Raw genomic sequence first — 14,286 nt, forward strand, 5'->3', positions numbered from 1 at the left:
TCTTTTCCAGTGAAGCAACTGAAAATGAAGTTTCTTTCTTGTTGCACTAGAACAATGTCTCTTTCCTCAATTGGAGGAAGCTTAACCACATAACTTTATATGGCACCACCTTACTGACACAAATCAGTACACAACTGGTTGAACGACTTTTTAATGTATCCACTGGATTGGCAGCAAAGGGCTGGATTACAGAACTTGTTTTGCATGACCTTCATGTTCAAACATGATCTGACACCATGCTATTTTTACCTTTGGGGGCTCAAAGTATCGTGTGTGTGGTTGCATTACCAGCTGATCTACTCAACTTCAGAAACAGCTATGTTGGAACAATTACTAACACACTGATCAAGGTTTGAGAAGAATTTGCCTATCAACCCGATGTGTGATGAATGATGCTCATATTTAACACTTTTAAGAAAAAACTCTTTGAATTGCTATTCCATTTGATGTATTCTTTATAATTGTAAGGTGAATGTAATAAATGCTACTAAGCCTTAAAATTCGTATATTCATTTTAAAACACCCTGTGCTTTAAAGAACATCATTTATCATTTCTTCTGTTGCAGTGTGTATGTTTGGATTTATTACAATGCTGGTGTCATCTATCACAACAATTAATTCTGTGTGTTGTATACTACACAGAAGATTGTTTAAATACATGAGAAACAATAGTGGACTTAGTTTGAGCCTTGTGGAATCCCCTAACTATTTCCCTCCTGCCACAAGAATGTTATTAAATATAACTTTCTTCATTCTTATGGTTAGATGTCCTATTACCCATTGGTTGGCTATACTACCAACTGCTTAAAACCTCAGTTTGTCTAGAAGAATATTGTGAATCACATAGTCAAACCTCTTAGACTATAGAAACTATTAACTAGTACTATTTTATTACTTACTGCCTGCAAAATTTAGTGAGTGAATGTGTAAATGACATTCTCAATTGAGCAACTCTTTGGATATCCAAACTGTGATTTATTGTGGATATTATTATTGCTCAGCTACAATACTATTATAGAATACAATGCCTTCAGTAGTGCAACAGACTGGTAGTTACTAACATCTCAATTACTTTTCTCATAGAACGATTTAACAACAGCATACTTCAAAATCTTTGGTGAAATTCCCTAAATTAGAGATGCATTACATACGTCAGAAAAAGACAGCATTATTATATGGGAAAATGTCTTTAGTATTGTATTGGAGACACCATCAAATCCAGATGATCTTTATTTGTCAGAATATATATAATTTTCTTAATGTCAGATGGAGAAATTCGAGAGAAATCAGTATGACTGAATTTTATATAAGTTGCTTTTTCAATATACAGTGTGATTTTTCTCTTTAACCACTTGTCCCTATATTTTTTCCTACACATAAGAAATGATTATTAAACATATCGTCTATCCTTCCATTTAAATCAATAGTGATGTTGTACAATTCTTTGGCTTGTTGTCCTGTCTCTTATTTCACTACATTCCACGTAGATGTAAGTCTTTGTCAGAATTAGCGATTTCTGACAATATACAATTTCGCTGACCTTTTAATAACTTTTGTTAGCAATTCTGAATAGCTTTTATAGTGTGGAACTACTGCAGCAGCTTTACTTGTTCTTGCCAACACATGTAGCTCCCTTTTCCTTTTACATGATACTTCAATTCCTCTAGTGATACATGATTTTTTACTTGGTTGTTTAATGTCATCCTGTGTCATCTCTTGTAAACTACTCTTAAAAACATTTGCCCTCGAGTCATTGCCTATTCTAACTAATTTCCACAGTGGGTTTATCTATGCTGTAAGGCACTATCATAATTATCCTATTTATGTATGTATCATGATCAGGGAGAACATTTGTTACTGAACTACAGTTATTTTCTTGTTTTAAGCTCCATCAAAGAACATATTATTAGAGTCATGCCACCTTTATCGATCCATTGTTGGAAATTTAATTACTGAGAGCAAATTGTAGAATCAAATAAGATTCTCACATCATTTTTCCCTCTGAATAACCACAGGCTATCAACTGCTTGCTGCTGTCTGACACATAGCACAGTAAGGAATCCAAATGCTACATGAACAATTCAGATTTTCCTAGTGGAGATCTATGTATCATTAAAATTATTAGCAAACTTCTATGTGATAATTATTAAAAAATCCAATTGTTTCAATGATTTTATGCTTGTGTTCTGTCTTTAACATATGGCTGACATTTTTGCATTACAGACTCTCCACATTCAGGAAGACCTTCAAGGGCTAATGGAGATTGTTTAAACACATTAATCCCAATGGTCCACATCAGTGTACTCAAGAACTGCCAAATGTGATGAACTTTCATCATTCCACTATCATCTAACATTTGCATGCAATGGGGAAGGTTTTGCTCATCATCAATTGGCTCACGAATAACACCGACCATTCCAGTCTCATATTGTTGCTGGTGATGAGAAATGGTGTCTTTATGCTAACATAAGGGAAAGAAAAGAATGGTTGAGCCCAAACAAAGCAGTAACAACCCATACAAAGACCTGTGTGCATCAAGAGAAGGTAACATTATGCATCTAGTGGAACAGCAAAGGAGTGGTGTCCTAAGAACTGCTTCCCCAAGGTGTAAGCACCACTGCTGATAGCTATTGTCAACTGAGACATCTTGCAGATGCTGTCCAACAACAATGACCAGGAAGACTGCAAGAAGTGATGTTACTCCATGATAACGCCCACCCGCTTTCTGATCGACTCACAGAAAACACTATACAGGAGTTGGAGTGGGAAGTCATTCCACACCCACCTTATTCAACTGATCTTGTGTCCTCAGATTGTTACCTTTTCCACTGACTATCAAACAATCTCCAAGGAACTTCCTTTCTGGATGAAAATGCGCTCCAAATATGACTCAATGAGTTCTTCACCTCAAAACCAAGTAATTCCCATAGTCATGGAATCAAAACATTATGCCAGCACTGGCAGTTTGTTGTAAATAGTGAAGGAGAATATATTATTGATTACTGCAGTCTCTTGTGTATATCTGTTGTGTTTATTAAACTTTTAGAACAATTCTATGAACTTATGCACCAGCCCAATATATGGAAAGTAGTAGTCCTTGCAACACATTCTTCATTCCATTATCCTCCTGGCCTTAATCTTTGCTAACCCTGCCCCAAACCTACCTCTGCCTCCTCCAGAACCCTAAATTACTCATTCTGCACCCACACCCTCTTCCCCCTCAGTCTCCTCTTGCTCTATTCTGTCAACCATTCCCAGTCCACTCCTCTCACTCAAACTCATCTGTGTCTGTGCCCTTATGTCACATTCCTGTCCCATGCATCTGCTGAGCTGCTGCCTCTCCCTTTCACATTCCTACCCTGTACAATGGTTGCTTCTCTCAGAGCCACCATCCATCCTTCCCCAACCCTTCCTACCACTCCTCCCTCCTACCGCTCCTCCCTCCATTCCCCTCCCCTTTGCACACTCAGTTCAACACCACCCCTCAATCCCTGTCACCCTGCAGAATGGGAGACATAGCATTATGTATTTAACCAGCTAAACATAGCTGTACAGAGAGAGAGAGAGAGAGAGAGTTTTATTCCTATCAATGATTCAATGCCACTCCTGTTCATATTAACAGAATCTTCTGTCAGTTCTTGGTAGAACAACATTATAATAATAAATGAAAAGCACCAGTTTGCTTTTGTTCTACAATATTACTTTTATTGCTAACCGGTTTTCGGCTTGCAAGGCCATCTTCAGACATTTACTGAGTACTGTCACCAAAGACGTTAAATGTTAGTAGACAACATTGGAAGAGAAGTAACACATCTAGAGTGAAGCAGAAACATACAGTAAGTAACATCTTTGCAATGAAATAGTAAAAACTGAACAGTACATAAATAACAATGGAGTTGACAGGAAAACCTTTAGCACAAAATACGAATAGCATGACTACACAGCAGTTTCTATTAATAAACAAAACTAATAAAATAAGATAAAATTAGTACTAGACATGGCTGCATCAAGAGGTATGAAACATGGAGTGTGATACACAACCAATTAAAAAAGAAGAGACAGTTGTCAATGTAAATACAGAATACATAAGGAACTTAGCAATATCAATAAGATAAACAGAAATTAATAAATGCAGGAAAATGGATGTGTTTGAGGGAACCTACAGTTTGAGAGAGTGGTGGTACTGCATTTTAACATTAACATTATAATCAAAGCAGTGGCTGTGTACCAGTTTTCATTAAATAAATGAGCAAAGTAAAATATGAACAGTATTTGATGAGACAACTACAAGGGGAGTTAAACATAGACAGTAATACACGTAAAAGCTAAAATGAAACCCTTAACTATTGAAACTACAGCCTATGTGGAATACAAAGACAACTGCAACAAATAAAACAACTTAATGAATACAGGAAAATGGGAATATGTAGGAAGAGAGAGTGTGGGAAGTAATGAACAACAAAGATGATTGTATGAAGTTTAGGAGAGGGGAAGTGTTGAGTTGTGTCTGGTCATTTAGGATAAGATCTGGACTGTGAGCAAGATGTTTGTTAATTTCCAGGGCTTCCAGCAGGTTGAGTTTATGGCCTTTGTTTGCTAAGTGAAGTACATGGGACACTGGCTGGTAGTTGTGACCCTCACTCAGAACATGCTCAGCAAATGCAGAGTGAATTCAGCAACCTCCAGCTGCGTTCATGTTCAGCCAGCCTAGTTGATATGTCTCTGCCTGACTGACCAATGTAAAATTTGTCACAATCAGAACAGGTGATTTTGTATACCCCACTGTTGGCTAATAACTGGATCTTGTCTTTGCTATTAAAAACACACTGGACTGTAGTGTTCCTGACATAGTAGGAAACCCTGTACTTGGAGGATTTCAGTGCTTTGGCTACAGTCTGTGATACCTGACCTAGAAATGGTAGTGTATACCATTTCTTGCAGACAGTGGATGGGGAAGTAGGTGGGGCATAGAGGAGGGGTATAATTTTCCATTTTTGTTTCCTGTGCAAGATGTGGTCAATAAGAACTGGATTGTAGCCATTGGCTGTGGCAATAAATTTTATTGTATCTAACTCTGCTTCAAAATCATCTCTGGACATGGGGATAGATATGAGACAGTGTACCATTGAATGGAAAGCTGCATGTTTGTGAGCTATGGGGTGTTGTGAGCAAGAAGGTATTACTGTGTCTGCAGTTGTTTTTCTGTAAATTTTGGAACAATGTGTGTGTGTACTGATGTCAATGGTGAGATCTAAGAAGTTTATGGATTTGTTGCCAATATCCATAGTGAACTGGATATTATGTTGACTGTTTAGGTTTTTCAAGAATGTGTTGAGTTGTCTTGTAGTACCAGTCCACATACACAGGACATCATCTACATATCTAAACCAGTATTTGATGTTTGCACTCAAAGGTAATGTTTTTAGAAAATTTTGTTCAAAATGGTCCATAAATATTTCAGCCAACAGTGGACTAAGAGGGGAACCCATAGCTAAGCCATCTAATTGTTTATAAAGAGTGCCTTGGAACTGGAACCAGTTCTGTGCAAGGCATGTCTGTGTGGCCAGTCTTAAGTCATTCAGTTCCACAGGATTGACATTAGACTTGCGCATCAGCTCTGTCAGAATATCAATGCATTCTACTACTGGTATGTTAGAAAACAAACTGCTGTGAGACAGATATACCTTTTAACTTGTTTACTAGGTCCACAGAGTTTCAAATACCATGCTTTGGTTTGAATTTAATCTTGCTCTTAATTAGGACATCAAGTTTACTGGCTAGTTTGAAAGATGGAGCAGTGAATGATGATACAACTGGACGAATAGGAACATCTTGTTTATGCAGTTTAGGAAGTGTGAGTTGTTACCTTTCTTCCTAAATTATTTACATTCTGTCTATTAGCTTTGTTGGACATAGATATAGTAGGAAATTGGGCATGGTCCTGCTGAAGGGAGGATCCCAGCCATTGCCAGAAGTTACTTAAGCCAGCATGGAAAACCTTTATCAGGATGACAAGGTCATCTGCATCTCTATCTTCAAGAATGTAAGTTCAGAGTACCAACAAATGCACCATGCATAGTGTGGAGATCACAGCCAAACACTGAGTGTTTCCAAAACCCTCAAGTAGCATGTTGGAGGACTAAAATAGTTATTGACTAGGACTGTTTTCTTTTTTGAGTAATTCCATGCTGCTTACAACAGTTAAGTTTTACTTTACTTTTGTATTGTTGCGTAATTTTGGCCATAGGTGAGTGTGAAGTAACTTGTTAAAGAGTTGAAAAGAACATTTAGTTACATTACTGCAGTATAAGCAGTGAAAGTGACATATGCACCCAGCTCATCCACAACGTAGAGAAATAAGATGAATTCTTCCCTTATTAATAAAAGTTCTAATGCAAGCTGCCCCAAAAACAGCCCCATGGGGCACAGGCACCCTCAAGCAACAGTCAGCTCACCTTCATGTTTGTGCAGGCTATACACCAGACACACCTACTGTACGCATTTGCACAAACCACTTGGCAACCCTAGACACACCTACTGCACGCAGTTGCACAAACCACTTGGCCAACCCTGGCTGTGGGCGCTAGGCCAGGGCAGTGCATTTGGGTAGGCTTCAGCCTAGGTGCAGAGAGAGAGAGAGAGAGAGAGAGAGAGAGAGAGAGAGAGAGAGAGAGAGAGGGGGGGGGGGGGGGGGGAGCAAGGAGAGAGGGGGGCGGAGCAAGGAGGGAGGGGGGGGGGGTGCAGGACATCAGAGATTCTTGTACTTGTTCACACATACTTCTCATACAGGTAATTTCATTTACACTGCTTCTGATTTTTTTTCTTTTTTTTGTTTTCAAAATCGTTTTTTTTACACGAAATTAAGACGAAAAATCACAGTTAAGGTATCATTCACACTTTTATGGAAACCACGCATTTGTCTGCTTGTATATATATATATATATATATATATATATATATATATATATATATATATATGTGTGTGTGTGTGTGTGTGTGCGCGAGAGCGAGAGTGTATACCTGTCCTTTTTTCCCCCTAAGGTAAGTCTTTCCGCTCCCGGGATCGGAATGACTCCTTACCCTCTCCCTTAAAACCCACATCCTTTCGTCTTTCCCTCTCCTTCCATCTTTCCTGATGAAGCAACCGTTGGTTGCGAAAGCTTGAATTTTGTTTGTATGTTTGTGTGTCTATCAACATGCCAGCGCTTTCGTTTGGTAAGTTACATCATCTTTGTTTTTAGATATATTTTTCCCACGTGGAATGTTTCCATATATATATATATATATATATATATATATATATATATATATATATATATATATCGGCACCAATGACTCCTGCCGTCTGGGTACAGAGGTAATCCTCAGTTCATACAGGCGGTTGGTGGGGTTGGTGTAGGCGGAAAGCCTCGCTCACGGGGAGGAATCTGAGCTAACTACACTACTGGCCATTAAAAATGCTACACCAAGAAGAAATGCAGATGATAAACGGATATTCATTGGACAGATATATTATACTAGAACTGACACGTCATTACATTTTTACGCAATTTGGGTGCATAGAGCCTGAGAAATCAGTACCCAGAACAACCACCTCTGGCCGTAATAACGGCCTTGATACGCCTAGGCATTGAGTCAAACAGAGCTTGGATGGCGTGTACAGGTACAGCTGCCCATGCAGCTTCAACACGATACCACAGGTCATCAAGAGCAGTGATTGGCGTTTTGTCACGAGCCAGTTGCTCGGCCACCATTGACCAGACGTTTTCAATTGGTGAGAGATTTGGAGAATGTGCTGGCCAGGGCAGCAGTCGAACATTTTCTGTACCCAGAAAGGCCCATATATATATATATATATATCTCTTTGCCTCTGTATATGTCTGCTTGTGTCTGTATATGTGTGGATGGATATGTGTGTGTGTGCGCGCGCGAGTGTATACCCGTCCTTTTTTCCCCCCTAAGGTAAGTCTTTCCGCACGTGGAATGTTTCCCTCTGTTATATTCATATTTGTTTTTAGATATATTTTTCCCATGTGGAATGTTCCCCCCCCCCCCCCCCCCTCTCTCTCTATATATATATATATATATATATATAAAGATGATGTGACTTACCGAACGAAAGCGCTGGCAGGTCGATAGACACACAAACATACACACGAAATTCAAGCTTTCGCAACAAACTGTTACTTCATCAGGGAAGTTTTTTTAGATTATATATAATATTTTTCGAAATTTTCCTGAATGTCCCCAACCTTTAACGTGTTTTGGAGGCAACACAACTACCTAACCTTTGTACCCATCATTGTTCCCCAACCTAAGTTCAGCCCAGGATCAACATAGCTCATCTCAAACCAACACTTTTTCGACTTTTTTCACACCTTTATCTCTCCCTATATACTTTTATTTTTTTATTTTTTATTCTTTTATTTTTTTATTTTCACTTTAGTCTCATGTTACCCTTTCCCCCTTCTAATACCATGTCAACCTCACACCATCCCTACAACGACCCCATTAAATTTTATTTACATTCCCTCCGCAACATGCCTTCACCCTAGCCAGATTATGCTCCCAATTTTATTTACTCAGGCTTGTCTGACATTTGGCATTACCCCCAAAGGCCTCACATTCAAAGTTCCCATCTCTGGCTGTAATTCTTCTTTCCATCAGTCCCTATACCCGTTCCAAACTGCACAATCCATAGCCCTCACCCGCCTAATCCTTCACCTATACATCGACTCACCCAATGAACACACCCGTCAACTCCTATCCCTAATCAAAGTCCTCAGTCTTTCCTCTCCCACATCCACACCGGCTGTTCATAGCATCCTCCTACAGGCCAACCGCAAATTAGAACAGCACGCCACCCTCCACCTCAAAAAACTATCCAATCTCCTGGTTTCCCACCTCCGGAAAGGCAACTCACTCACCCTCCACAACCTTTCCAACAAACCTCAACCTCCTCTCATTGCACACAGACCCAGTCTCTCCCATCTACTCAATCTCCCACTTCCAGCTCCACTCCCCCCCCCCCCCCCCAACACCTCAAAATTCTAGCCAACACAATGTGGAACCACAACACCCCAATTCAGTAGTTAACCTTTCCTCCAAACCTCTCTCCCAATCCGAAACCTCTGTCCTATCCAAAATGCCTCACCTTCAGCCCCACTCCCAGATTCAACCAAACTGCCCTTGTCAACAATTTACTGTCCTACACTCTTAGTCTCTTCTGGAAATATCACTTTGCCACGAAGAAAAATAATCCTGATCCCACTCCTAATGATCCAACTCCCCAAGACACTATCCAAATTGAACCCTGCCTGGAACAGTTCCGTCCTCCATCACAGCGGGACCCACCTCCTCTTCCTCAAAATAACCCCCTCCAAACCTTCCAGGAATTCCTCACTTCCAGCCTTGCCTCTCAATCTTTCTTGAAAAACCTTAATCCTACTCCCAACATCACCACAGCCGAAGCCCAGGCTATCCGCGATCTGAAAGCTGACCGATCCATCATCATTCTTCCGGCTGACAAGGGTTCCACGACCGTGGTACTTGATAGTCGGGAGTATGTGGCTGAGGGACTGCGTCAGCTTTCAGACAACACTACATACAAAGTTTGCCAAGGTAATCCCATTCCTGACGTCCAGGCGGAGCTTCAAGGAATCCTCAGAACCTTAGGCCCCCCTACAAAACCTTTCACCTGACTCCATCAACTTCCTGACCCCACAGACACCTCGCACTCCTACCTTCCACCTACTTCCTAAAATTCTAAAACCCAAACATCCCGGCCGCCCCATTGTAGCTGGTTACCAAGCCCCCACAGAACGTATCTCTGCCTACGTAGATAAACACCTTCAACCCATTACATGCAGTCTCCCATCCTTCATCAAAGACACCAACCACTTTCTCGAAAGCCTGGAATCCTTACCCAATCTGTTACCCCCGGAAACCATCCTTGTAAACATTGATGCCACTTCCCTATACACAAATATCCCGCACGTCCAGGGCCTCGCTGCAATGGAGCACTTCCTTTCACGCCGATCACCTGCCACCCTACCTAAAACCTCTTTCCTCATCACCTTAGCCAGCTTCATCCTGACTCACAACTTATTCACTTTTGAAGGCCAGACATACCAACAATTAAAGGGAACAGCCATGGGTACCAGGATGGCCCCCTCGTATGACAACCTATTTATGGGTCACTTAGAGGAAGCCTTCTTGGTTACCCAAGCCTGCCAACCCAAAGTTTGGTACAGATTTATTGATGACATCTTCATGATCTGGACTCACAGTGAAGAAGAACTCCAGAATTTCCTCTCCAACCTCAACTCCTTTGCTTCCATCAGATTCACCTGGTCCTACTCCAAATCCCATGCCACTTTCCTTGACGTTGACCTCCATCTGTCCAATGGCCAGCTTCACACATCCGTCCACATCAAACCCACCAACAAGCAACAGTACCTCCATTATGACAGCTGCCACCCATTCCATATCAAACGGTCCCTTCCCTACAGCCTAGGCCTTCGTGGCAAACGAATCTGCTCCAGTCCTGAATCCCTGAACCATTACTCCAACAAGCTGAAAACGGCTTTCGCATCCCGCAACTACCCTCCCGACCTGGTACAGAAGCAAATAACGAGAGCCACTTCCTCATCCCCTCAAACCCAGAACCTCTCACAGAAGAACCACAAAAGTGCCCCACTTGTGACAGGATACTTTCCAGGACTGGATCAGACTCTGAATGTGTCTCTCCAGCAGGGATACGACTTCCTCAAATCCTGCCCCGAAATGAGATCCATCCTTCATGATATCCTCCCCGCTCCACCAAGAGTGTCTTTCCGCCGTCCACCTGATCTTCGTAACCTCTTGGTTCATCCGTATGGAATCCCCAAACCACCTTCCCTACCCTCTGGCTCCTACCCTTGTAACTGCCCCCGGTGTAAAACCTGTCCCATGCACCCTCCCACCACCACCTACTCCAGTCCTGTAACCCGGAAGTTGTACACGATCAAAGGCAGAGCCACGTGTGAAAGCACCCACGTGATTTACCGACTGACCTGCCTGCACTGTGACGCTTTCTATGTGGGAATGACCAGCAACAAACTGTCCATTCGCATGAATGGACACAGGCAGACAGTGTTTGTTGGTAATGACGATCACCCTGTGGCTAAACATGCCTTGGTGCATGGCCAGCACATCTTGGCACAGTGTTACACCGTCCGGGTTATCTGGATACTTCCCACCAACACCAACCTATCCGAACTCCGGAGATGGGAACTTGCCCTTCAATATATCCTCTCTTCCCGTTATCCACCAGGCCTCAATCTCCGCTAATTTCAAGTTGCCGCCACTCATACCTCACCTGCCATTCAACAACATCTTTGTCTCTGCACTTCCGCCTCGACTGACATCTCTGCCCAAACTCTTTGTCTTTAAATATGTCTGCTTGTGTCTGTATATGTGTGGATGGATATGTGTGTGTGTGCGAGTGTATACCCATCCTTTTTTCCCCCTAAGGTAAGTCTTTCCGCTCCCGGGATTGGAATGACTCCTTACCCTCTCCCTTAAAACCCACATCCTTTCATCTTTCCCTCTCCTTCCCTCTTTCCTGACGAAGCAACCGGGGGTTGCGAAAGCTCGAAATTTTGTGTGTGTGTTTTTTATTGTGCCTATCTACCAGCGCTTTCCCGTTTGGTTAGTCATGGAATCTCTGTTTTTAATATATATATATATATATATATATATATAGAGAGAGAGAGAGAGAGAGAGAGAGAGAGAGAGAGAGAGAGAGAGAGAGAGTGTGTATAAAGGTTTCTAATCACAGAATTATTGCACCTAAAGAATTTTCTTTGTTTATACAACAAATACTCTTGCAAAGTTAACTGAATTAAAACACCATATCACCCCTAAAACCAAGAACCTATTTCAGGAACGGATCAGACACATTCATAATGACAGTCAGAAAAACATTTACGCTGTTTCAAAACTTAAATCAGGCATACAATAAATGGTTAACTTCTGAGAAATTTCATCAATGAATGTTACTATGTTTTGAATGAAAATAAAGACACTGTAATTGTTACCCACCTATGTAAATAATGACAATGTGTTCAGCGAGTCACAGTTGACCTTTATGATCGTTTTTCAGCCAGCCTTATCTTGTACAAGCTGTCGATCCATAGCATTAATTTACTCATCAAGATTTTTTGTTTTTTCACATTGACATCAGACTCTGGAAACCACATTATGTGAGAATAATTTAACGTTTTTTGCAACTTTGAACAGTTTATACATGACTACATAAATACATAAGGTTATATGTAACAGAACATGGAACTAAAAACAGATATAACTAAGTGCAACATGGTGTTAGATTCGCTCCAAGAATTTATACATGAATATTAACAATGAAGGCAAATACTATCCATGTTATAAAAAATGAGAACTCTGCAAATTGTTTTTCCTGTAACAGTGGGGATTCCACAGCAATCTTGGTTACACACTTCACAGAGCAGAATTTGCATGCATAAGCAGTGGAAATTATACTGGAAATTTTAAAAATCAAGTGCATATTTTCAGTAGGAAGATGAAAATTCCAGCTAAGTCTTGTGTTAACCTTTGCCAATCTTGCTATGCACACTCAGCAACACCAACATCTGCAACAACCTTGGCCACTTCAGTATCGTCACAATTAGCATTATTTCCCAATCCATTTACTGGGCACCATACACAGTGTGATCATCACTGATTACTGTCATTGTATATGTATTCTTACTGCAATTCATATAACTTTGGCCTCTTCAATCTGCTACTGACTTTCAAAGCATTGTATTACAATTACAAATCTTGGGTGCAATTTCCACTGTGAGTACATGTTTCAATCTTGTGTGACTTTCATTTCTGGCAATGCTTTGTGTATCTGAAAAACCGATGTGCAATGTGTAGAATGGTTCCAATTTCACATTAAACTCAATTTTTCTCTACAGGTAGCTGGATGAGCCAACTGTCACAATGGAAGAAGGAAAAGTTATACAATGTGCAATAGTTGACAATGAAATGTCAACATGGGTGCACAACAGCAAGGTCTTTAACACCCTCACTAAAACTTTACGAGATGAAGTGTGGATAAATATCGCAAAATTATTAAAACATGAACTGCAAAGAAAAAGATAAAGAAAGCCCTAAAACACATGCACTGCCCCCCCTCCCCCCCCCCACACACACATACATACATACATACATACATACACACAGATAATGTGAATCACATTGTCAGAACTAAAACTTAAGGAAAAACTGTGGAAACAGTTATAATACCAGTGTCATTTCAAATCCCTACATAGTTTGCATGCACAAGCATTACAGTGGCATGACCAAGTTGAAATTCGTGTCAGTTGTGAATGATACTTTAGGCATGATGGCTGTATATGTTTGCTGGTTCGCGTGGCTCTGTTGTGAGTAATTCAGTTATAAAATAAAAGCTGAAATTGGATCGGGTCTAATAACATGTAGTGACCAGCATTCCTACATCAAAATCAAAACCCTATGTGGAAAGTACGCAACACTTTTGAGGGAGGTATGTGGAAATAGTGCAGTGGATCGTAGTACAAGATCATGGTGGTCTTCTCGTTTCTGTGAAATTCAGTTAAGCACTGATGACAACCCAAGACATGGACAGCAATAAACTGCAATAGACTGCACCTCTCAGGTTGTTGTTAATGAAATTTTGAGAGGGGGTCAGCAAAAAACATGAGGAATAGGCAAATAGGGTCATACGCACCTATGTCAGATCTTTAGAACACGAAGACACAAAAGGAGTTAATGATTACGTTACACCCTATCAACTGAAGAAAAGAGAGCTAAAAACAAGGACTTGGAGAAAGGACCATAAAAAATGCCATAGAGAAACAGTGGTCCTGAACTAAAGATTAATGTTCTTCGCCATATTGCTATGGGGGGGGGGGGGGGGGGGGGGAAGTAAAATGTGGTCGACAGCCCATGCATCGTTAGCTAAAACGGCCAATAACGCAGACGGCAAACATAAATTAAGAATGTAAGTGGTTAAAAAAGGGCATTCCATTAGGAAATGGCAAACCATCAGAGGTTGAGAACAATGGGCACAAAGCGGTGGCGATGGCTAAAAGGATAGTGCCCAATACGCAACCTAGCTAAAATGATTGGTCATGGCGAGAGGGGCGCAGGGAGAGGTTTAATTCCCTGGAGCTTGTTCCCACAAAGGGAGGACCAGTGGTGATACGAAAGTGACACCACCTGCTGACAGACGGCAAC

The 14,286-nt window shown here is 41.0% G+C and overlaps 1 protein-coding gene across 8 annotated transcripts in view; it reads right to left on the reverse strand.

Annotated features, from left to right (window-relative positions):
• The window catches only part of LOC126262232 (cap-specific mRNA (nucleoside-2'-O-)-methyltransferase 2), a 275,061-nt gene that overhangs the window by 214,287 nt on the left and 46,488 nt on the right, over positions 1 to 14,286 (reverse strand). For 4 of the 8 annotated variants that reach the window (XM_049958694.1, XM_049958693.1, XM_049958695.1 and 1 more), the window contains exon 2: positions 12,085 to 12,229. The exons of the other annotated variants lie outside the window; for them this stretch is intronic. The gene's annotated coding sequence lies outside the window, so the exon portion shown is untranslated. The remainder of the gene's footprint in view (positions 1 to 12,084; positions 12,230 to 14,286) is intronic. 8 annotated transcript variants of the gene reach the window in all.

The sequence above is a fragment of the Schistocerca nitens genome, chromosome 6, assembly GCF_023898315.1.
Source record: "Schistocerca nitens isolate TAMUIC-IGC-003100 chromosome 6, iqSchNite1.1, whole genome shotgun sequence".
Taxonomy (NCBI): Eukaryota; Metazoa; Arthropoda; class Insecta; order Orthoptera; family Acrididae; genus Schistocerca; species Schistocerca nitens.